The sequence below is a fragment of the Triturus cristatus genome, chromosome 5_2, assembly GCF_964204655.1.
Source record: "Triturus cristatus chromosome 5_2, aTriCri1.1, whole genome shotgun sequence".
Taxonomy (NCBI): Eukaryota; Metazoa; Chordata; class Amphibia; order Caudata; family Salamandridae; genus Triturus; species Triturus cristatus.
Window position 1 is genome coordinate 637,335,548 of NC_140588.1, and position 24,659 is coordinate 637,360,206.

The window sequence follows — 24,659 nt, forward strand, 5'->3', positions numbered from 1 at the left end:
TTATCCCCTCTCCTGTCAGGCCATTACCTGAGGCAGTGAAGGGGTGGGGAGGGCTGAGTAATTTACAAATAGCTGGGGCCTCACTGTTTTTCAGGTGCTCCTGCGCTGGACGGCTGGGGAATAATTTTGTAATAGAAAGGGGCCTCCCTGTTTTCAGGTGCTCCTGTGCTGGAGGGCTGGGGAATAATTTTGTAATAGAAAGGGGCCTCGCTGTTTTCAGATGCTCCTGCCCTGTAGGGCTGTGGAATAATTTTTTAATGGAAAGGGGCCTCGCAGTTTTCAGATGGTTCTGCACTGGAGGGCTGGGGAATAATTTTTTAAGAGAAAGGGGCCTCAATGTTTGCAGATGCTCCTGCACTGGAGGGCTGGGGAATAATTTTGTAATAGAAAGGGGCCTCGCTGTTTTCAGGTGCACCTGCACTGGAGAGCTGAGGAATAATTTTGTAATAGAAACGGGCCTCGCTGTTTGCAGGTGCTCGTGCACTGGAGGGCTGGGGAATAATTGTGTAATAGAAAGGGGCCTCGCTGTTTTCAGGTGCTCCTGCGCTGGAAGGCTGGGGAATAATTTTGTAATAGAAATGGGCCTCGCTGTTTTCAGATGCTCCTGCGCTGGAGGGCTGAGGAATCATTTTGTAATAGAACGGGGCCTTGCTGTTTTCAGGTGCTCGTGCGCTGGAGGGCTGGGGAATAATTTTGTAATAGAAAGGGGCCTCGCTGCTTTTCAGGTGCTCCTGCGCTGGAGGGCTGGGGAATAATTTTGTAGTAGAAAGGGGTCTTGCTGTTTTTCACTTGCTCAGCTTGTAGAACCTTGTCACATTAGCCCTCTGTCCTTCCCAAGAACAATATCCTCCCACTTACATTCCTTGTGGATTTCATGAAAGGGCACACCCGCAAATGTGGGCCACACCCTACATATGTGGGCCACGCCCCGCAAATGTGGGCCATGCCCTTCGAATGTGGGCCACTTTTTTCGTCAGTGCCCGGACCAAATTGTGATCCCAATCTGACACTGCCATTTGGCTCTATGCAGCGGCATATCATCAGTCTGTCAGAGCAGACCATGCCTGAGCTGGCACATAACAGTGCTCCTGCGCTGGAGGGTTGAGGAATACATTTGTAATAGAAAGGGGCCTCACTGTTTTTCAGGTGCTCCTGTGCTGGAGGGCTGGGGAATAATTTTGTAAGGGAAAGGGGCCTCGCTGTTTTCAGATGCTCCCGTGCTGGAAGGCTGAGGAATAATTTTGTAATAGAAAGGGGCCTCGCAGTTTTCAGGTGCTCCTGCGCTGAAGGGCTGGGGAATACATTTGTAATAGAATGGGGCCTCGCTGTTTTCAGGTGCTCCTGTGCTGGAGGGCTGGGGAATAATTTTGTAATAGAAAGGGGCCTCCCTGTTTTCAGATGCTCCTGTGCTGGAGGGCTCGGGAATAATTTTGTAATAGAAAGGAGCCTCGTTGTTTTCAGGTGCTCCTGCGCTGGAGGGCTGGGGAATAATTTTGTAATAGAAAGGGGCCTCGCTGTTTTCAGATGCTCCTGCCCTGCAGGGCTGTGGAATAATTTTTTAATGGAAAGGGGCCTCGCAGTGTTCAGATGGTTCTGCACTGGAGGGCTGGGGAATAATTTTTTAAGAGAAAGGGGCCTCAATGTTTTCAGGTGCTCCTGCACTCGAGGGCTGGGGAATAATTTTGTAATAGAAAGGGGCCTCGCTGTTTTCAGATGCTCCTGCGCTGGAGGGCTGAGGAATAATTTTTTAAGAGAAAGGGGCCTCGCTGTTTTTCAGTTGCTCCTGCACTGGAGGGCTGGGGAATAATTTTGTAATAGAAAGGGGCCTTGCTGTTTTTAAGGTGCTCCTGCACTGGAGAGCTGAGGAATACATTTGTAATAGAAAGGGGCCTCACAGTTTTTCAGGTGCTCCTGCACTGGAGGGCTGGGGAATAATTGTGTAATAGAGAGGGGCCTCACTGTTTTCAGGTGTTCCTGCGCTGGAAGGCTGGGGAATAATTTTGTAATAGAAAGGGGCCTCGCTGTTTTTAAGGTGCTTCTGCACTGGAGAGCTGAGGAATAATTTTGTAATAGAACGGGGCCTTGCTGTTTTCAGGTGCTCGTGCGCTGGAGGGCTGGGGCATAATTTTGTAATAGAAAGGGGCCTCGCTGCTTTTCAGGTGCTCCTGCGCTGGAGGGCTGAGGAATAATTTTGTAGTAGAAAGGGGCATTGCTGTTTTTCACTTGCTCAGCTTGTTGAACCTTGTCACCTGTGTCCTTCCCAACAACAATATCCTCCCACTTACATTCCTTGTGTATTTCATGAAAGGGCACGCCCGCGAATATGGGCCATGCCCCTCGAATGTGGGCCACTTTTTTCGTCAGTGCCCGGGCCAAATTGTGATCCCAATCTGACGCTGCCATTTGGCTCTATGCAGCGGCATATCATCAGTCAGTCGGAGCAGACCATGCGTGAGCTGGCACATAATATTGCTTTCAGGTTAGGTAATTTTCACAGTATAACTGTGAAGGCTCTAGAGTTCTTTACAATTTTATAATGTGCAAACTCGACCCGAAGGCTATTGCACCTGCCGCCAAATCCCGGGGAATCCATTTGTTAGAAACTGAGCACCATAGGGAAACTTAAAACCATTAGTATAACTAACAGGTGTTTGTCGATTTTGTTGGAAAATCCACCAGTTCATGACACACTGTATTTATTTATTGAGAAGTTTTATATATCGCTGGCCAGACCCAAGGGTATCGGAGCGCTTTACAACATTTTTAATGCAGGGTAACACAATAGGTCATGGTATATAATATTGTTTCCTAGGTCCCAGCGTGTTGTGCAACATTGAGGTAGGGAAGTTCTGAGAAACCTCGATGAGTGCACGAAGTCTTGGGTTGAACCTCTTTCAGGGAGGAGGGAATGAGGAGGAAGGGAGCGGGGAAGAGGTAGGTTTAAGTAACACAGTGTCAAGATGCTGCAGAAAGCAGGCTTGTGCGCTTCGGCGGCTGTTACCGTTTCGGGGAGGCATGATTGAGGAAGAGTTCTTTTAGGAGCTTCTTGAATTTGACAAAGGAAGAGGTAGTCCTGATATCGATTGGGATGGAGTTCCAGATTTTGGGCGCATTTCCAGCAAAGGACCGTGCAGCAGTTTTTTGTTTGCGTGTTTTCATGGGGATGAGTAGAAGGGTGTTACAGCTCCTCAGGTTCCTTGTCTGACCAGCTCTCTCAAGTTTTGAGGCTAGCTAGTCAGGTTTCCCTGTGTGCAGGGCTTTGGGCCTGAGGCAAGCAGTTCTGAAGCTGACACGCATTTTGATGGGGAGCCATTTCTCTGAGTGTCGGTGAGATGTGATCATATTTCTTGACTCTGGTGACCATTCTGGCTGCTGCGTTGAGAGTTGTTTTGAGGGGAGCTAGGTGAGATTTTGTTGTACCAGTAAGCACTGCATTCCCCTAGTCGAGTCTGGATAGCACCAAAGATTGAGTGGCTAGTTTGAGGTCTTTGGGCGGGATGTATGGTTTTATTTTGTTAAGAAGCTTCAGATTGAGGAAGTCACTCTTGGCGGAGTTCTTAATGTGTTTGGCCATGTCGAGTTTTGGGTCTAGGGTGATTCCTTATGATTGAACTGAGTTAGCCAGAGTGAGATCGCCATTGAGGGCGTCAATTGCTTTTAACCATTCTACAAATCGGAGGTTTTCTTCTTTGTAAGAAATAAGGAGGATTTCTGTTTTGTCTTGGTTGAGTTTTAGGTGGTTTGTTGATAGCCAGTGTTGGACTTCTCTTAGCGTGTCGTTGAGTCTCTGAATGTCATCAATGGAGGAGGTTTCCAGGTAGATCTGGGTGTCATCTGCGTAAAGGTGGAAGGGAATGTTGGCTTTTTTTAGTAGGGTAGTGAGGGGTTCCAAGTATATGTTGAACAGTTGAGGAGAGAGCACTGAGCCTTGGGGAACACCTCTGCTGAAGGGGTGAAGGTCAGATGTAAAGGTTTTGATTTTTATACTTTGGGAGCGGTTGTGTAGGAAGGAGGAGAACCATTGTAGGACCACCTCATCTGCACCTACCCTTTTTTGAAGAGCCTTAATGATTAGGTTGTGGTCAACCGTGTGAAAGGCTGCCGAAAGGTCCAAGAGAATAAGTAGGCAGCATTTGTCAGTATCTGGAGATTTGTGGATATCATCTATGACATTAAGGATCACGGTCTTTGTGCTACAGCCTTTTCTGAAGCCTGATTGGTGTGGGTCTAGAACGTTGATGTTGTCCAGGTGTTGGGTCAGTTGTAGGAGAACGCACTTTTCAAGGGTTTTGGAAAGGAGAGGGTGATTGGAAACGGGTCTGAAGTTGTTCAGATCATTGCTGTCAAAGCCTGTTTTTTTCAGTAGTGGCGTGACTTGGCCGACTTTGAGGCAGTCTGGTATGACGCCAGTTCTCAAGGAGCTGTTTATAATCTTGCACCAAAACGGCAGTAGGGAGAGTCCCACGTTTGTGGTTAATTGGGAAGGAAAAGGATCTGGGAAGAGGATCTAGGACGTGAGATGTGGGTTTGGAGGTGGAGATCAGTTTGAGAATCTCGGCTTCAGGGATGTAGTTGAAGGATTTCCAGACTTTTCAGGGGAGCCTGCGTGTGCTGTCTTTGGTCGGGCTTTCATGGGAGGTATTGAGGTTAATGTCTAGAGAGAGCTCAATCTTGGTAGTTTTGTCATTGAAGAAGTTGCGAAGTTGTTGCACAGGTCTTTGGAGGCATGAACTGAGGTAGCAGGGGGCTTGAAAGTTTGCTGTCTCATGATGTTGAAGAGATCTTTGGCACTGTGTTTTGCGTTGTCCAAGGCGGTGGATAAAAAAGTGGATTTTTCCTATTGATATGCTTTTTGTTTTTCCTTCGGGCTGCTTTGAGTTATGGAGGCTTGTGGAGGGATTGTTCCTCCATAGTCCTTTTGTGGCTCTTATTTGTCTTCTTCCAGCATTGATGTCTGTGTTGTACCAGGATCTGGATGGAATGTTCCTGTTTTTTTTTGTGTCATGGGGACTAATTGGTCTAGGATGGTCATCATAGTTGTGTTATAATGAGGGGTGCGGTCCGTGGTGGAGAGATTTTTTGTGGAGATAGGAAGGAGCGAGTTTACCCTTTCCTTTAGGTCGGCCATGTTGATCTTTGTTAGATTTCTCGTCCATTTAGGGGGGACTTGGGTGGGAGGTAGACATAAGATCGGTAGAGTGATGTGGAATAGGATTAAGTGGTGGTTGGACCAGTCAACGGGTAGGATGTGGCCAATTGTGACGGTGTCATGTTGGGCGATAATGGAATCTAGTGTTGCTCCTTTGTTATGGGTTTCATCTGCACAGTGTTGGGTGAGGTTGTTGCTGTGTAGCAGCTCGTTCACGTTTTGGATTAGAGAGTTGTTTTCTTCATTCCAGTGTAGGTCGAGGTCGCCCAAAATAAGTTTATTGGTGTCACGGAGCAAACAATGAGCAATCAAGTTGGATAGGTGCTCGGTGAATGCGGGAGGGTTGCCTGCGGGGTGGTATAGGAGATGGCAGTGTAGTGCTTTGTTGTTGCTGGTGTTAATGTTAGCAGTTAAGCATTCAAAGGTGTTATAGTTAAAGGTGTCGATTTCCGTCACGGATATGTTGTTGTTGTGAATGATTGCTATACCCCCGCCTCCTTGGTCTTTTCGATCTTTATTGATGTATTTGGTGTAGCTTGCTAATACCACAGACACTACGTTGAGTGCACATCTCTCATCTTCGTTGGCCTGCAGAATACATCTGCGCTCTCATGGTCAGCACATTTAGATGGAGCGGCGACACTCCATTAGCAGAACTAGCTGCTGCTGCATTTGCCCTTCGTGGTGCAGTTGGCGATATCACCCACTGCCTCCTGCCTGGCAGCAGAATGCGAACGCAGCATTATGTGCCTTCTCTGCTGCTCTCTCTCAGGGTATGACTCATAAGGTGTGTTAAGTCCTTAGCTGTGGTGCTGATGGGATTCAAGTCCGGATTGTGCTAGGGAAGCGCTGTGGCCTCGACCAACCTTCTTCCTTTACCGTGCAGCCATCAAGATTAATCATTCACCTTCACCCGAATGACACCAGCCAGGCACGCCCCATTGGGAGTTCTTTAGCATTCTAACTAAGCTACCTGAACTGGGGTGCCACAGCTGTGAGGGACACATTTTTCAGATGTGTTTCTTTAAAAGAAATGTTTTTATTTATACTTATTTTACGGACGTATTGACACATGCCAGTAGTGCAACCTTAAGAAAATGCCGACAATGTATCGGCACAATAAAATTTCTTCCCATGGTAATACTGGTATATTCCATGTATGGCGGTTCAGTAAATTGGGCGCCACCAATGCGAAAGCTTGCCCTGGTATCTCACCTCAGCTTTCTTTCTCAGAGTTCGAGATGACCACATTCCAGCAATTGTAAAAGTCATTAGCTTTAAGGGGCTTTATTTAAAGATATAACGTTTCACCTGTTGCTGAAATGTGCCAGTCTCCAGCTCAGTGAAGGAAGCCTAAGGCAGTGTCCAATAAAAGCACCTCATCATTTATTATACTTGTTCATATTATGACATTTTAATTGAGATGTACTATAAAACAGTATAGGCATACTCCTTTTCATTACTGGCTCAATACATAGCAATATGTATTGTCAATGACTGTCCACAGAGCAGAAGTCTTGAAGGGGAAAGAGATAACGTATACAGTTCCAGTAAAAATACATATACAGAGTTGAAATGCAGGGAAATTGAGGAGTTTTCATATTGAACTCTTTTTGGGTAGATCGCTTCTTGCAATTCCACACAAGAGTTGACGCCTCACCACTTTTACATGTCACCGTCCGACACTGACATATTCTGCTTTTCAGTAGCGGTGCAAAATAACCGACGTGGTAGAAGGAATACAAAATTAAGGTTATATCTAGAAATACAAAACAATTACCAATATACACAACTGTCCTCTTCAAAATTGCATATTTTGAATGAAAAATGATACTGGCAAGGCATCCCAGATTAACAGCTTGATAAATAAGTTTGCATATAGTACTTAACATCAAATATGCACTCATTTGGCTTGTTGACATAATTTAAAGGTGTGTATTCTTGGCAAAACATTCCTTTGTTTTTCTCCAATGCATAATTTTGACACTACGAGTGCAAAATCAATATTTACTAATATACCCAATGCCTATATTTGCAAAGAAGTAGTTAGTTTATTCTGCAACTTAATAAAGTAAACTGTGAACGTCTAATCCAATGTTAAGAAAAACTGCTCGAACCAGGATTTGCAGGTGAAAAGTCTGCAATATGTAAATGTTTTGTAAAATTGTAAGTGGTGCAATGCAGAAATCTGACTTGTTGCAAATATCTTTGACAATATCAATGTACAATGAAGTGGTGGCTGGTGAACTTCGAAGAGAGAGGGGAGTGAAACCAAATACTAAATTTGCCTCCACGAAGAAGCACAGTTGCTACATGCATGAGTAGCTTATAGACCAGATATTTACTTAGCATTCTATGACTTGTAGTCCCAATTTTATATTGGGCTAAGACTACAAGTTCAAGAATGCAAGTAACAAACCTGAACCGGATAAGCTGCTCAGGCATGGTCCTTGGAAACTTGAGAGTTCTGCATTCGGTCACATCCGTATGACTGCTTGCAGATGTGCTTGGGATAGGTGTACCACGTGCAGCACCATAAAGACGTAAGGTCGTGCTTTTTGAATGGAACTGCAGTATTTGTTTTCTTACGCACATTGTTCCTTCTCCTCCCCATGCCTCACTTTACTGTCACATTACTTTCAGCCACAGAGGGGCAATGGAAACGCAGTCTTGCAGCCCCCACTAACACTGCAGTGTGGTACACAGTCATTGGAGGGTGCATTGTATTTACCCCTAAACTGCATCAGCTGTTCCAGCTAAGCAACAAACTGCAGACTGCAAGGGCATTTTGTGAAACGAACATCTGCTCACAATGCCATGTTCACCAGTGCCAGCTTTAATACTGGTGGTACCCAATGCAACAATCTTTTTGGCAGCCCCTCTCCCGTGACTTCCTGCTGCATTGATTCCCTCACTAACACCCTCCAACATTGCCCCTCTTCTTTCCATAATCCCTCTCTCACATGCATTTTATTTGTTTTACAAAGCTACTCATACCAGTTTATGGTGTCAGAGCACCTTACATCACACACATTATATAAAGAAAATGAATGATACAGCTGTAAATCAGGCTGTAGGAAATGTTACATAACACAATGAGGGCTACAAGGTGTAGGAGTCACATGACATCCATACAAGCAGGCAGTATAGCTGAAGAATGTTTGGTATGGAGAAGCACAAATTCAGGATGTAAAATGTAAGACATCAGTTGGGGTTGGCTTTACTAATAGGAATGTATTTCTACCGAAACTAACATTAGGATAATGAAAGACTGGGTGAAAATCATTTTAATCTATACTTTGTATTTTGCATGCTGCTGTTTGATGACAGTAGGTCACTGTGCAACATTAGGATCCTAAACTATCAAATGCGACATTATTATTATTGCTTGAAAAATGCTGGACACACGGAACTCTGCAGTGGGTGCTTTTAAACCCATAAGTTATTTCTAAGAATGGCACCAGAGTTCAACACCAGGTATGGTAAAGCCAGCCCTGATGTTCACTCATCACCAAGTTAAATCATTTTTTAAATGGTATCTAGACATGAACACTTAGCAGACTGTTGAAGCCGCAGTACATTTGTCCAGTGGGACAATAACATATTACATTATTTTTTTAATTTCAAAAGTTAAGTTTATTGAGGAGAAACATCACTATATTTAATATAGCAAAATCCAAAACTTTACATTTAAAAAAAGAAAAAAATAACAATGATTATATAGTACAGAGCATAAAGTGGCAAAGAAAAAAATTCGAGTTTGTAACTGGAAGCAAAACCTAAAAGGCAAAGCTTAAAACATCAATTAATACAAATCTAGACCATGTATGGCAAAAGAAGACATGGCAATAACTCAAAAATTACAATATGAGAGTGTTCAAGGAGGCTGGGCAACTTCCAGTATGTTAGGAGCGGGTGCATAAGATTTGTTGCACTGTTATCTAAAAATTGCGTGATGGGGACCATGTTTGTAGGCGTTTCTTGGCAAGGGACATAGGAAATACATAAGTCGGGTCATGTAACATTTTTTAAATCATTTGAATTTGTGGTGAGTGAACATGGCACAGAAATGCATCAAAGAGGATCAGAAACCACACAAAACAAGAATGATCTCAACTCCACAACCTGTTTCAAGGCCATTATTTTGTTTCTTTGCCCACACTTGCCTTAATCACCAACTTGCAGCAACAACAGGCTTCGAGCTCCTTTGTCTACAGCCTAGGGTGCACCTCACACATTTCTGAACTCCTCCCAGGATGAGGTGGGCCTACAGAGGCTCGTTTCCACCCCACCCTGTGATTTGTTTTGGAAAATGGATGGTTCCAGATGGATGTTGTAGGCTCAGGGATTACTTCTGACTTACAGTGCGAAGAATTGGCCAATTTCTTCATTAAGAAAGTCGAGGATATTTATAAAAACTTTCCTATGGTCCCTATAGGCCTTTCTGAGACCTCTGGTAAATCTATCTAAGGGGTCCTTGAAACTTTTCCTCCCATAACACAAGAACTGTTATTGACACTCAGCGCCAAGGTTAAATAAGGCTCTCCCGCTGACCCTCTGAAGCCTGATCAATTTAAAAGAATATTATCTACTATTATCCACCCTTTGGAAGCGGTGATCAATGGGTGTCTGTGTGAGGCAGTTGAGCCCAGGGCCTGGAAACAGGCCAGGGTTCTGCCACTGCTCAAGAAACCCTCTTTAGACCCCCGTAAACCAGAAAGCTTTCGTCCCATCTCCCTGTTACCTTGGGTTGCGAAAATCACTGAGGCCTATATTACCTCCCTCATTACGGATTTTTTACGGTACATCGGAGATCTGACCCATCTCAAAATGGCTTTCGACCCGGTCCTAGCACTTCTGGCCGTAACTGAACATCTGTGGGCGGCCTTAGATGCAGGGTAGACGTCGGCGCTGATCCTTCTGGATCTCAGTGACGCATTTGACACTGTGTCTCATGTCATCCTGCTGAAATGCCTATCTGAGGCTGGGGTCTCTGGGTTAGCTCTTAGATGGCTGTCCTCCTTCCTGGCTGACAGGATGTTTCAGGTAGTCGCCCCCCCTTCTGCCTCTGGTACCTTCCCTATTGATCAGGGGGTCCCTCAGGGCGCGTCCTTGAGCTTCCTGCTGTTTAATCTTTATGTTCAACCTTTGGCAGAGGTTGCCAGGAGCAGAGGGCTGACCATGGTTTCCCATGCCGATGACACTCAGCTGGTGGTGGCCCTCTCGAGTGACACCGAGCAGGACGCCAGGAAATTCCAGGGCGACCTCTCGGCAGTCGTCGAGTGGATGACCGCCAACTGTTTACAACTGAATACTAACAAGTCAGAGGTGTTGTTGGTGGGAGGGAACCATGGCCGCTGGAGTGACCTGTGGTGGCCCGCCAGTCTAGGCACGGCACCTACCCCCAAGCCGGTAGTAAAGAACTTGGGGGTTTGGATGGACAGCTCACTTAATTTTTAGATCCAGATGAAAAAGGTGGCAGGCACCTGTTTGGGTCTGCTGCATGGGCTTAAATCTATTCTGGTCTTTTTTGATGCTACAACTAGGCAGACCATTATTCAGGCCCTGATCTTGTCAAGGCTCGATTATGCCTGCTCGCTATATTTAGGAACAAATACATCTGAAATACAGAGGCTACAGAGAGTCCAGAATGAGGCCGTTAGATCTCTCCTGGGCTTGCGTAGAACCTGCTCAGTGACCAGTGCTATTCGTCGCCTTCACTGGCTACCTGTAGCCAGGCGAATTGAGTTTAAGGAACTTTGTTTTGCCTTTAAAATTCTGAAGCTGGCATCCCCTTACATTCTGTCTGATCTCCTTCTACCTTACATTCCCACACAATCCCTTCGATCTATGGGACAATGTCTAGTAGTGATTCCACGGGTGAGGAAAGCCCACGATGCCGGGCGCTCCTTCCGGCATAGAGCGGCCCTGCTGTGGAACTCTTTGCTGGTCCACATTCGGGAGCTTACTAATTATCTCCATTTTAGGAAAGCAATCAAGACATTCTTGTTCCCGTCCTCGTAGGCCTTAAGCGTTTTTTTGCGTACTGCTCTGTTGTTGCTTAGTGCCGGGACACCTCTTAGCTGAGGCAGCTGTCGCGCTATATAAAACTGCCTAACAATAACAATAACATAACATTTGCACTAGTACGCAGTGCAGTCTTGCTGATTGAAAATAGCTTTGGGGATCCCAGGGCTTTCACTTCAAGCGCCCAGGCTGATTTCAGTAAACAAGGCTACACTATGTCATTGGAGACAGTGGCATTGCAGTCTTGCTGAAATGAGGTAAGCCCTGTAAATCCTGCAAAGAGTCTACGTTTGCCTGACCTTGCTAAAAGTGAGGGTTAGAAGATCGAAACAATTCGAGGTAAGGATTGAAGCAGGGGTGCAGCCCTTTTGCCCTAATAAAAAAGCCGCCCCTGATACATTTCCCCTTTCATAGCAGTCTGTAATGAGATGGTCAGTGGAATGCAACTGTAGTTATGGATGCAAACCATTTCCTGAATACAGCTCTTCAAAGTGAACATGAGGGACAGCTTCCAATTTGTGAAGATGGACATTGGTGGAGTGTTAGTAAGTGTTGTATTAGTTACGGTGGAATGAGGTCCAAAAGTAATAAGGGCACTATATTGTTAGGTCCAGTAAAAGGTTTCAGTAATTTAAGTCTGAATTGGTAGCTATTGCACAGGCAGGCAGGTGTAACTTAGAGAAAATGTGCATTTAGTAATACCAAAATAGTTAAAAAGTCTAAAACGCAACACAATATAAACCCCACACTAACTTATAAAACATGAAGGATAATATATTGAGCAAAATGGCACCAAAACATAAAAAATCCAATAAAGGGGACCAGAAAATTAGGGCTGGATTTATCAAACTTTCCCACAGTGCATCAAGCCAACTTGCTACGTTGGGTGAAAATTAAAGCACAGGAATGTGGTGTATTTAATAATATACAGTTCATTTCTGACCTTTGCTTGTGCTGGTGCACAAACTGCTGCCTAGCACCAACACAGGCACCCTTGTGCCATGGTGAAAGGGTGCCTGAGTTGCAGATGGGATTGTTTTTGTGCAGAAAGGGACACCGTCCTGCACCAAAACAATCCTCAGAGGCATTTTCCTCTTTCTATGTGTGCTGAAGAATTTAGCATACATGGAAGGAGGAAAAAACCAGGAGAAAAAAAGATATTTCTCCACATTACGCTACCCCTCGGGGGCATACCATTTTGATGCATATTCAGGTCTTTGACGGTGGCTTTGCACTGCTTGATAAATCTTACTTAGTGGATGCACCTGCATGATAAATGTAAACCCATGTGTTTTTTTGAAGATTTAAGTAAAAGTAGCAACAAAAATTGGAAAGATATAATGCTGATCAACTGGCCACAGAAGACAAAGACTTAGGCACGTTTTTTCAGTCTGACTGTTATGAGGCCTGAGTCTGGTACAGCAGCCAGGTTCGGCCCGGATTAAAGTTTTATCTTGCAGCTTAGTCTTTTTTCTGGAAGTCAAAATTTGTCAGCGGGGCAAATAAGCATGTCATAACCAAGGAGGGTTTCATGACAATGGATAAGTGTTAGATAAGGTCTGGTAAAGCTATTAGTTTTTTCCGTAAATGCTCGGAGCAGGATTACTCAAATTTCACGCCCAGGGAAATCCTCTCAACTGTCAGACACTTTAGGTGCCTTCACCAAGTCGATATTTTTACTTTTTGATGCAGTCTCTTTTTCAGATCTCAAAATCCCCATCTGGGGCAAAGCTGTGGGCTGTGTGCAATGAGGGCCCCAGGATGCCAGACACCATCTCACGAGGTACCTCTGAGATTGATGTTTCTTCAGCCAAGCAAGGTAGCATCTTAGGCAAATCACTTTGGCAGGTTTGTTCCGTTTCTCCAAAGGTCTTGAAGTCAAAAACATTTTTAAGTCCCAGGCTTTCAGGGGTGATAGGAGAAGTCCAGTAACACACTGTCAATGATCTTAGGTCCTCAGGAACAGCATTTGAGGGTAAAGACTTACTCCAGCAGAAGCCATCAGCAGTTCAAAGTTCAGCAGTGATTTTGTGAACATATCTAAATCTATTGCAAAGAAACATATAAGAAGATCAAATTGTCCTTAAAGCCTGCACATGTTTCGTTCCAGTAGACTTTCTCAAGGACTACACTGAAGTAGTGTAAACAGTTTAGCATGTATCGTGGAATGATGAGGTATAGTCCAATAAAAAGTGCAAACAGGTAAGACGCTTTAGAGGAAGTGGAAGTTGTGCATATGACGAATATGGTAGCCCATACTAATGAAGTATATAAGTGAAAGTATGATCCCATGATTGGTATATGGCTCATCGATAAATTGGTGTAGGAGTTTACCTTCTTGGCAGGCTTTCATAAAGTCCAGTAAGACAAAACACATTTTGCCTGTATGGCTAATCTGCTCCTTTTATGTGTTTCTTTTCACTAAATATAAATAAATTCCAAACAAAATCACTGCTGACCTTTGTTAGAATACTGTACTTTTGTATGCGCCATTCCCATCTTTTATATATTCTTCTGTTTAGCTGGAGTCATTGTGGCTGACCCGATTCAAAAAGAGCCTCTGCAGTTGGGGCAAAGGCTCCTCAGTTGTGGGGGGATCTCCGCACTCATGGTTGGATCTCCTCAATGGGTTATTGCAGTGCAGGGATCCCATCACGGCTGTAGAGATCCCACAATGACGGTGGAGCCTCTACCCTGAGCACGAAGACTTATTTTGAATTGTGGCTGTGGTGTATACGGGTGCAATTAACACACAGCCATACAGTGATCATTGGCTGTGCAGCAGTCCTTTCCACAGCCGCTACTATTTTGCAAGTACCAACCAAGCCTACAATGATTAGCATCCAAAACCTGATGAGATCGGAAGCATTTAGGGTGGTATGGCAGCAGACGTCGAAGACTGCCCCATCAGGCCTCTTATGCCGACATAGTCACTGGATCACAGCCTGCTCCTTCCACCTCTCTTCAACTCTTCCCTTTACAAAATCTTCTCTCTCTCTCACACATCTTCCATACACTTAGTATGAACAGCCAAAGCCAGGGACAGACACTTACTTGCTCATGCTTTACCCTTTTTTCATTTGTGTGTTCACAGTGGCTCAGTCAGTACTCTTTTTGACCCCAGCAATAACAGGAGCAGTAGCAGCAATGCAGCTGAACAAGTGGTGACTGCCAGCCATTCTTCCATGTGCTTGTATCAAAGAGCCTAGCTACATTTCTTGGTTACCAGTGAACTCTAGGCCTTGAAGCCATGACAAATTGCCATCAGAGAGTTACAGGCCCAGATCTATTCTGAAATGTTTGGGCTTTCAAAAATAATGTAATAATGATGAAAATAAAATAAAAAATTAGAAAGGAAGGATCATGAGTTTGCATTGAGCAGTAATGCCTACTAAACCACGCAGCCTCCTGTTCAAGCATTAATCAGGCCCAAATCGGCTTCACTTCTGAAATTGGATATGATAGTGGCACATTGAGGTTGATATGGCTGAAGGAATGGAAGTGTACCATTTCAGGCCTCTTATGCTGACTTAAGTACGGGCTCAAAGCATGCAAAGTGGCTAGAATAGAGGAAGAAGGGACATATATAATAATGAAACAAAGGATAATGGTTTTTAATCCTTTTATGTATACACCAAACATTGTTTATGATCTGAATATGAAATCATCCCTGTTTTAGACACATTTTCATAGTTCACTTTATTTTATTTTTTTAGCAATCGCTCACTGTACATTTGCAAAATGTTGAAAATTTGAGAAGAGTTTATTGACAGGGATATCTTTTTGTTGCACAGGTTTTGCTAGTATTTGTATTTGTACCTTCTGAGGGTACAGGCTTTAGAAATTCTGGAGGTTTTAGCACCCCATTAATTTCTTCCCAACCAAATTCACATGGATCTTTCTCTACATATGCATGATCCAAAAAATGTACACATCTTTTTATCTAGTATAATGTCCTTTCAATGTGTCCACGCACAGAATATGACATCAGTGGAAGGTCACTTAGTGGGATTGATCTCTTGAACTCACTGAACTGGAGATCGCAAAATGTGTGACAACTTGATTTCCACACACGCACAAGGTATTTCTGTATGTCTTAAAAGTCACATTCTTCCGTCTCAGCAAATCCTTTTAGAAACTTCACAGGTTCAGCAGGTAAAGCTCCAAGCTTTTTTTCAACTTTGCTCACAGTGTCAACACCCATAGCAATATGTGCCTTGATAAGAACACTGGGCATCTCTGGGCCAAGGTTCTTGTACCGAATATGAAGTGGGATTAAGTGTCTTTTCTTGCCTGTTCCATAACGTATCCATAAGTCTGGCAATCCTTGACTTATGAACACTGCAACAAATCTAAGTAGTGCAATAACAACATTGGTGTTGTTTGACAGAACAATTACTCAATTGCAACCATTAACAGCGCACTTGACATGTGGACCAACACAAAGGTCAGCTTCCACCAATTTGATGTTAACTTCTTGAACAATATGGCCCATACCTTTTAAATATATATCTGCAGGCACCAACTTCTCATTGGCAATCATTCCACTAGCAATAATTGGAAATACAGTGTTCACTGAAGCATGAGCAAAATTTTGGTGAGCTAACAACTTGTCGATATTGATTACCAGAATTTATCAAATTACACAGCTGTAGGTGTCGAATTTTTTATGCTGGCTAGGTCAATTGTTCCACTTGTAGACATTCATCCAATTTTCTCACATTCTTTGACATATAGTTTGAGATAACTCTCAAAGACAATGTGCAGTTCTTGCATGGTCCAAACCGACTTTGATATCCATAGAACAGTCTGAATGACCGCACTAAAATTTTACATGGATGAAATCTCGACCATTCGTAATTGTGACATATAGTCCACAACAACAGCAGTTTTCAATTAGGACACCTTTTCGAATTGGAATTTTTCAGGTGAAAGGTTTTTTTCAAGCTCCCATATGTGTTTGTGCTTTACTGGATTGGTTGCAGCATTGTTGCAGGGATTCTGCGGAATCACAGAACTAGGCTTGGGATGATAGAACCCTGGTAGGCAGGGACTGAATTATCCTACCACCTGAAGACCCATGAGGCCCGGACTGATTAGCTATAGTGTCTTACTTGTCCTCTTACTCACTCACAGAGGAACAAGTGATTAGACACCCAAGAACACGACACTCCCGACCCTCTCAGGAATAATGGTTGCAGATCTCACCCTTTTTCTCTCACACTCATACCATTCAACAATAAGATCTGACAGAGACATGAAAATAGTTTGAAATGTTTATTTTAACTATTGTGCTCTAGTATGCAGTATACTTGCCACAATCGGTAAGAAAATGCCTAACACAAAATGGTCAGCATAGTAAGTAGTCCATAGATCATAAAAGGAGCTGCCTAACCCTCCTCCCCTTCTACCGAAGCAACATGATTATATATCAGATCGCTGGGTGTTGGTGGCAGACCTCGTACCTTAGCCTGCACAGATGTAGTTCTACATCTCAGGTGCAGTCACAATCTCTTCCCTGGAAAGGTACCTCTTTAAGTGTGTTGTTGCCTATCTGTGCATACTTATATGAAAAAAGTATGTGCCCACAAACAACAGCTGCATTTGCGTGATGGTGCCTGACCAGAACAGAATAAGAAGGGGCATTGTTGTTTGACCATGTCTATGGTGGAAAGACTAAATCCCAGGAAAGAACAGAATGCGAAAACAACAGCAGGTTCTGTGTGAAAGTACAGTGTGGCATGAAGCAAAATATGTTTGTATAGTAACGTGCGCAAATCAGAGGGAAGTATGCAACATGCTCTTTCTAACATAGGGAAAACAACAATGGAACTGCAAGGGACGTATGATACCCTCCCTTTGGTCAGGATGGTTGCATCAAAATGACAACAGAAATCAGGTGATATACAGAACTAAAGACTTCAAAATAGTTTGTAGTCAGTGTCTCCGATAGGGTCTATGGCCAAATTGGAAGAAAATATCTTTTTTGAAAGATGTATCCAATTACAGCGCATCGCCGAGACCCTTGATGTAGGATGCCAAATAAAAAGCCAATGGTTCCAGTAAGAAATCTGAGCCTTCCAAATTAGAAATGTTAATGACAAAACCATGAAACGTCATTCTGTGTTGATTTAGATGAAACTGAGATCCAGAAGAAACTGCGCAGTTACACAGGGATCACCTCAGGCTGCAGGCCACAACGTCAGGTTGTTTACAAGCCGCATACCCAAGGAACAGTCCTGACTATGGGCCATTTGGGGGCCCCTCAACAGTTTGAAATTCAGAGAAGCATGAGATAGGGTAGCGAGGCAGACATCCAGGGCCCATTGAATGGGGCACCAGATGCAATGGAACACAGGTTGCACACATGTGAAGTAAGCACAGCGGAAGGTTAGACAGAATTCGTCATCCAGGGCACCATTCCAAAATGTTGTAGCACTGGCTCATGGTACAGTTGCAGCGAAACCTGTCCAGGAAGGGCTACAAGTGGAGCAGCAATTGCAAAATAGCAGGACCCCACATGATACAGCAAATTAAGACGAGCAGTAGGGAGAACCCACTGAACTTGCTGGAAAAAATAGAATGTATAAAAGGTGGGATTACAGCAAAAATAGTTTGAAATGATGTTAAGAGGCCAGAGCCCAGAGGTTCAAAAAAGTGTGCCAGGCTTGTGGTATCAAATGCATTAAACATTTGATGTATCAATTCCCCAAAATGTAGGGGGGATTTGTGTTTAACAATGAATGTATTTTACTAGATGTTCTCGCCATCTGCAATTCGAAGGTCTCATGTGCCGAAGTAAGAGCCACTTCTTGTTGAAACAAAAACGCTTTGAGTCTGGTTAGCTTTTTGAAAACAGTTTTCACAGTTGGAATGGAAGGCCACAATGAACTATCTACACTCCCAAGTGGAGGGGTAAACAGGATATTGTTGCAACAAGTAACTAACTGGGAACCCAGCTCCACATATAGGCTTCCTGCCCGCAGACCGCAACATTCATGGTTATTATGGACGAGATAATTGCCATTCGTAAGAAGTGTGAGAGTGGGACTAATTGGGGAACAGGAGTTCCTTTCAAATAAAAAGCCAGATTGGGGGCAGAAACATTACAAGCGTTAAGAATTGTTACTTGTCGACACACAAGGGAATGACCGGCAGTGGAGTTGCACCCTTCTCTTGTTAGAAAATGTTATCTCTCCGCTCGATGACAACGACATGTAAAGGGCAAGGCCCATGATTATGTATATAGCTGCTCCCAACAGGTTCATATTTACCTACTGGGAAGTGTGTCATGCCGGCAGTGAACTGAAACATTGAGATGGGCAATGAGACAACCGAGTTTATCAACCAAACCAAAGAATGAGTTACAGCTATAGCGAAAGGAAGTTGTTCAAGTTTCTCTATGTGTAGCATAGTGTAACTAGCGTCTTTCATAGCCATTGATTCCTGTTTACTTATCAAATTAAATGGTAAGAACAATGAGCTACAATTTAAGTAATTTCATGGTAAGCGCCCATTCTTAAGTGTTTGCAGTGTCCAGTCAAATTGCATACCTGATCTAAATTGATTCTGACCATGATACAAGGTAGACACCTCATTTTGTACAATATCAATCACGGATGACACAATATTATCTGTGGTCTAAATACGGGATGACAATCTGTTAACCCCTTGAGTGCCCATGACGAGATGGTCTTGTCATGGGTCGCGGTTGCGCTGTGCCCATGACGAGACTATCTCGTCATGAGCCCCGCCCGCTAATGAAACGCCCGGCACAGGGCGTGGAAAGGGCGGGGCACTCAAGGGGTTAATACTGTTGTCTTCAACAGCAAGTACTTTATCTAAATTATCTTGATCATTTTGAAGTAAATGTACTGCAGCTTCCAGTTGCAACAATTTCCAAAGTTCATTATAAGCAGCATAAACAAATCATTTCGAATGTGCGGATTTTGGGCCCCAAAACAAATCAGATAGTTTTATATCTTCCGATAGGAGAGAAAAATGTTGTTTCACAGCGGACAAAGTGGAATGTTTTGACCACTGTTGACATACTTTACCTACAGAAGAAGTAGTAACAGTATTGGAATAGGGGGTTTGTGGATAACGTGGATCAGGTCTATTTAATTTGAACCCAGAAGTAGTGTTCACGAAACAAGAGTGATAAATATTTGTGTTCCAAGGCCGTAATTGCCACCCAGTCAGAGCAATCATAGAAGAATTAAATGTACCATTAAATGTACAGTTTATTGTCATATTATTTAGTTGGTCTTCAGTATAATTTGTATAATATTGCCAATTATCAAAGAGGGCCAAGGGTGGAAAAGTGGGAGTATTCAAATATTTAATCTTAGCCAACCCCAGGCAAGTAGTCTGTTGGACCGTGTCCTTAACAAAGATAATTTACATAGGTATCAGACATGCATGAAATAGAGATTCTGCACCTTGGACTTGCCAGGACTTAGTGGCCAATACTGATTTCAATTCAATATTGTCCTTCCAGTAATCATATACTTTCAGGGCTTAGCTAGCAATAAAAAGGGAGGCATATATCAACTTGGTCTGAGTAAACGCAGATTTTTTTCAGAAGAGTGGGAACCAATTGAAAATAGTATGATGCCGGGTCCTAAAGATCTTAGCTGGTGAAATAGGTGTACTTCATCTTTTTTTGTTTTGGAACTACCCAGAGATCGAGTTGGGAAATGTTCCCACTGAGTATATTTTTATTGGGGACGTTGACCATTAGCTCTGTGCATAAAATGGTGCCCATAATGTTGATAACAGAACAAATAGTCATAGTTAGTAGAATATAACTATAAATCATCAGTGTCAAAGACAGTGTAATATTGAAATTCAGAAAACATAGAATTTACAGCATCGACATCCAAATCATCTGATTGCAACCCAGGCAATATCACATCACCCTTGGAAACATGTAATACTTATGGTATCTGCAGGGTTACATAGGATCTAATACATCGAATGGTACTTTAGCCCATACAATTCCACCAGTGACTGGGACCGCTGAAGTGTTTACAAGGAACTGGTCTCTTTTCATTTTATGTGAGTAGGAATGTGGGGCCAACACCCCCTCGACAAGTTCTGCAGCAGAAAGTTCTGGTAGGTAATGGCCATTAATCAATAGGAAAAAAATAATCACAAATCTAACACACATGCAGAAAAATACCATTGAAAACACGGTCCAGAAATATATCCAAGTGGATCCAGATAAGTGCATTTAAACGACGAGGAGCAAACACAAATTCGCACTGGTGGTGGGGTTAAAATAGAGGACAATAAAGAATTGTCAGAAAAAAAGTATTTGTGATCAATATAGTAACCAGAAGAACTCAGCTGAAATAACGGAGGCTGGGAGTAGACCTAAGTCTTGCACTTCCGAAGGGGCCTCGAGTGGATCAGAATAAACAATTTCCATTGTGAAGTTTGAAGAAGGTAAAACAGGCATTAAATCAACTGAAGACTCGACATCCCTCTCCTGCACCCGGGGAGAATCAGAGGTAATGGAGCTCACAGGCTGTAAATTAATCTCCCATGTTGAGACACCCTGAGGCATACTATTGAGTAATGGCCAAATGGTGTAACATGACATGTTCAATGGAAACAAAGGGATATCTTGTATCCTGTTAGCGGAGGTAAAATCACAGTTCGGATACCCTAATGACCAAGACTGGAACAGGAGCACTGTAGGAGAGACCAGATTCTTTCTTGATTGCCACCTTTTTACGAACCAGATATCCAACTTTAGGAAGCCTACCAGATACAGGAAGCAGAGCCGCTGCTTCAGATGGCAGAGACAAAGGCAAATGGGTTTTTGCCAAAGCATCACAACACGTAGATCCTGTAAGAAAGCACAGTGGATTTCTATGTCAAAGGTTGTGGCAGCCACCTCAACATCTAGACCATCAAGGTCTGGAACAAACATCTTGATGCCAAAGAGCATTTGGTATGGAGTCCGCCAACTCAGAGTTCTTCTTGAGAGGTTATTAAGAGCACGCTGAACCCCATAAAGAAGAGTTAACCAACCACGTCCCATACCTAATACCCTTGCTGTGAAAGATTGTTTTAAGTCACGGTTCATCCACTCAACAACAAAATTGCCCTTGGGCCTGTATGGAGACAAGAAATGCACCTGCACTCCCATTAATGTCATTGTATCTCGGCACACCTTTGAGGCGAAAGCTGGACCCTAGTTTGTATGGAACGTGTCACAGACATATGTTCCGACAAAGACATGCAAGACATTTTCAACAGTGGGAGCATCAGTGGAGCACTGTGGCCAGACCTTGAGAACCTAGTGCAAGAATCCACTGCAACCAAAATATATTTGAAAGTGAAATCGAATATAAGAGGACCGCAGTGATCAAGACAAATACAGCCAAAGGGCTGGTTAGAAATAAAAAGGTGGGTCTGTGGAGGTTGCGACACAGTAGAACTCCTAATTTGTTGGCAAATATCACACTAAAGGATGGATCGTTGAGTCTGCTGGTAGAAACCACACCACCAATAGCGTTGCTGTAAAGCAAAAACAGTGGCAGCCACTCCTGCATGTGAAGAAGCAATACCTTCATGAGTGGACACTATCAAAAACTGTCTGAAGTCAAGGTTGGAAATAACACAATCACCAACCCCAGGAATGGACACAAAATAAACGTTGTCAGTTGTTAACTGAGAAATAAATCAAGAAGGAAATCCCTGAGGTAAGGAAGTACCATCACGAGTCGTAGTGATAGCTGCCAACATGTCTTCATCAATTTTAGTAATAGAACATGTAACTGCTGCTACTTTAACTGTGGTTACTGCAGATTTGTCTGTTTCATCATTTGTATAGTAACATGCGCAAAGCAGAGGGCAGTCTGCAATATGCTTATGCTAACATAGGGTAAACGACAATGGGCCTGCACTGGACATATGACAGAATCTCCATAAAATAATGTGTCTTTTGGAAGAAGTGACAGAATGTCCTTGATAAATTCACCCCTTTTTTCTGCTACATCCATCTCTCTATGTGCTTATGAAAGTTGTTTTTTTCTAACCTGTTTTGTAGTGGCTGATAGGACAAAACTCTTACTATGGGCACCCTCTTTCGTTGTACACCACCCTTTCAGCCAACATGCACAAATCAATGTCTCCCTTCTAGTCCTTAAGCCACAGTGCTTGATCGGCCTACCACAAACACACAATAATTTGTTTAGCTACCGTGAATCCCAATGTCATCCACAGTTTGTCCATTCGAGGAAGGTCAGTTGCATCCCAACTATTCAACAAACACCATTTCGCGGTAGTCTCTATATCACTCCCACACAAGCCATTCATATACACAGCCAGTTCTGACCAGTATTGTTGGGTTATTGGACAGTCCCAGAGCATGTGAAAGGACATACCAGTTTGATCACATTTCCTATGACATTGTGCATCCACCACACTATCCATCTTCACCGTAGCGTACATGCATAATTACCTTGAGGTTAAACCTTCAACTGGACAAGTCAAAACCTGGCTTTGAAGGCTATCTCACAGGGGTGTCAATGCCTCAGGTTATTCATCATCTTCTAGACCCCTGAGGCTGCTGTTCCACTACTCCCTTAACTGAGTCAGGGTATCAGGAGTTTTATTAATCCGTTTATGGTAGGTGAGTGAGATTGTCTGCTTAGGAATGTGATTGGTCAATAGCCTATCTTCTAGGGGTGATGATTTGGGGGATCCACCCCCTTTGGTAATTCCTTCTGAAAAGCATGTCTAATTTGGAGGTAACACTAGGTTTCAGTGATGCCAATTGGTATTCAGTCTGTAGGTCTTCAAATTAAATCTCATCACTCTTCATCCAGGGGTCACCCACCCAGGAAATTTCAGTCAGGTCCATTTATCGAATCCCTTCTGGGTTCCCAGAGTGCCCAGCTGTGCAAGGTGTAGCATGTGTAAGCCTCCTGCACCAGCCCAGTGATTGTAAATCTGCATGCCAGAGAGCAATTGTAGAAGAGGTTGGACTAGGGAGTGAGGCAGCTTGTGTTTCCCTGTAGAGTGCCCTGAGGTAACCCCCAGCAACATAGCCTGTCTTTCCAGTTGAAATGGCGGCTCATCTAGGGAGTGATGGACCCATTGATTGATGTGCTGCCCAATAATACTTCTGTATATCTGGTAAGGCTGTGCCACCATCAAACCAACTGCTCATTAGTTTTATAGTGGCTATTCATGATGGGCCTCAATCACACAGCAATGTAGAAGTCGTACGCTCAGTCTCTCGGAAATAGGATGCTGGCACAGGGTACAGTGTGTTGTGTAGGGCATAAAGAAAATTAGGTAGTGTCAATATTTTAATTAATGTGGCCTTATCGAGGAGAAACAATGATGAACATCTCTCCACAGTTGCACTACTGGGGGCACCAGATTATGCTCATAGAAGGCCTCTGTGTCTGCTCTGATGTAGATCCCTAAGTAGCAAAACACTTCTGTGATAATTTGGGCCTCACAAGCTCATTAGAGGTGCTGCATTGAGCCATGGAGGAGGTATATTACGGATTTGTTCCAGTTGATAGTGTACCCATAATATCGGAATTACAGGGTGAGGACATGGATGATTCTATCCAACATGAAGACTGGGTCCGAGACAAAATAAAAATATCATTGGCATATAGAAATATCCAGTCTTCCCGGTACTCTGTCCATATCAGTCCCCTAATGAGTGGATCCCTCCTGATCCATACAGCCAAAGGCTAAAGAACAAAGGCAAAGGTCAGCAGGGAGATTGGGCAGCCCTTTCTCATTCCATGTTGGAGCCCAAACATCAGGGATGTACCTCCATTTACTGTCACTCGTGCCAAGGGGCCTGTATATAACAATCGCATCCAAGATAGGCAATGGGGGCCATGGTCCATCTTAGCTAGGACTTCAAACATATATGGCCATTCTGTTATCTCGAATGTATACGGACGTCCAATGAGAATAAGAAGGAATCCTCACATAGTGCAGCTGTTAGAGGACTAGGACCCCATGAAGTCTCCACAAATTAAGAGATATGAGGTTAGGTGAGGCAATTTTCTGGTCTGCTGCCACTTTTTGTTATAAGTGGAAATTATGTTTAGAGTTCTGCTTTTCCAACTTCCAGACAGCGCCACACATCGTACATGTGTCCACCCATGTGTGTATGAAGGTCAGTAGGATTGATCTCCATACAGGATACACCCTTCTCTAGACCCTCTAGTGTACCTCGAATGGGCTTTCATTCTGTAACCTCACCTGTCCAGTGGTTAGCAAGTGTCACCCTGGAGGTGGGTCTTCTAGAGGGGTAGTACATCTCAGTTTTGTTGTTCAAAATATTGCAGCATGACCATATCACCTAGCCCATTAACAATCCAGGATAGGACTTTAAAACTGGGAGCACCCATTAAGTCTGTCATGGTCGTGTAGAGGACCAGGGGTCAACTCCTGTCAAGTATGGTGTGGCATAGAGTCAAGGCCTAGGAGGGAG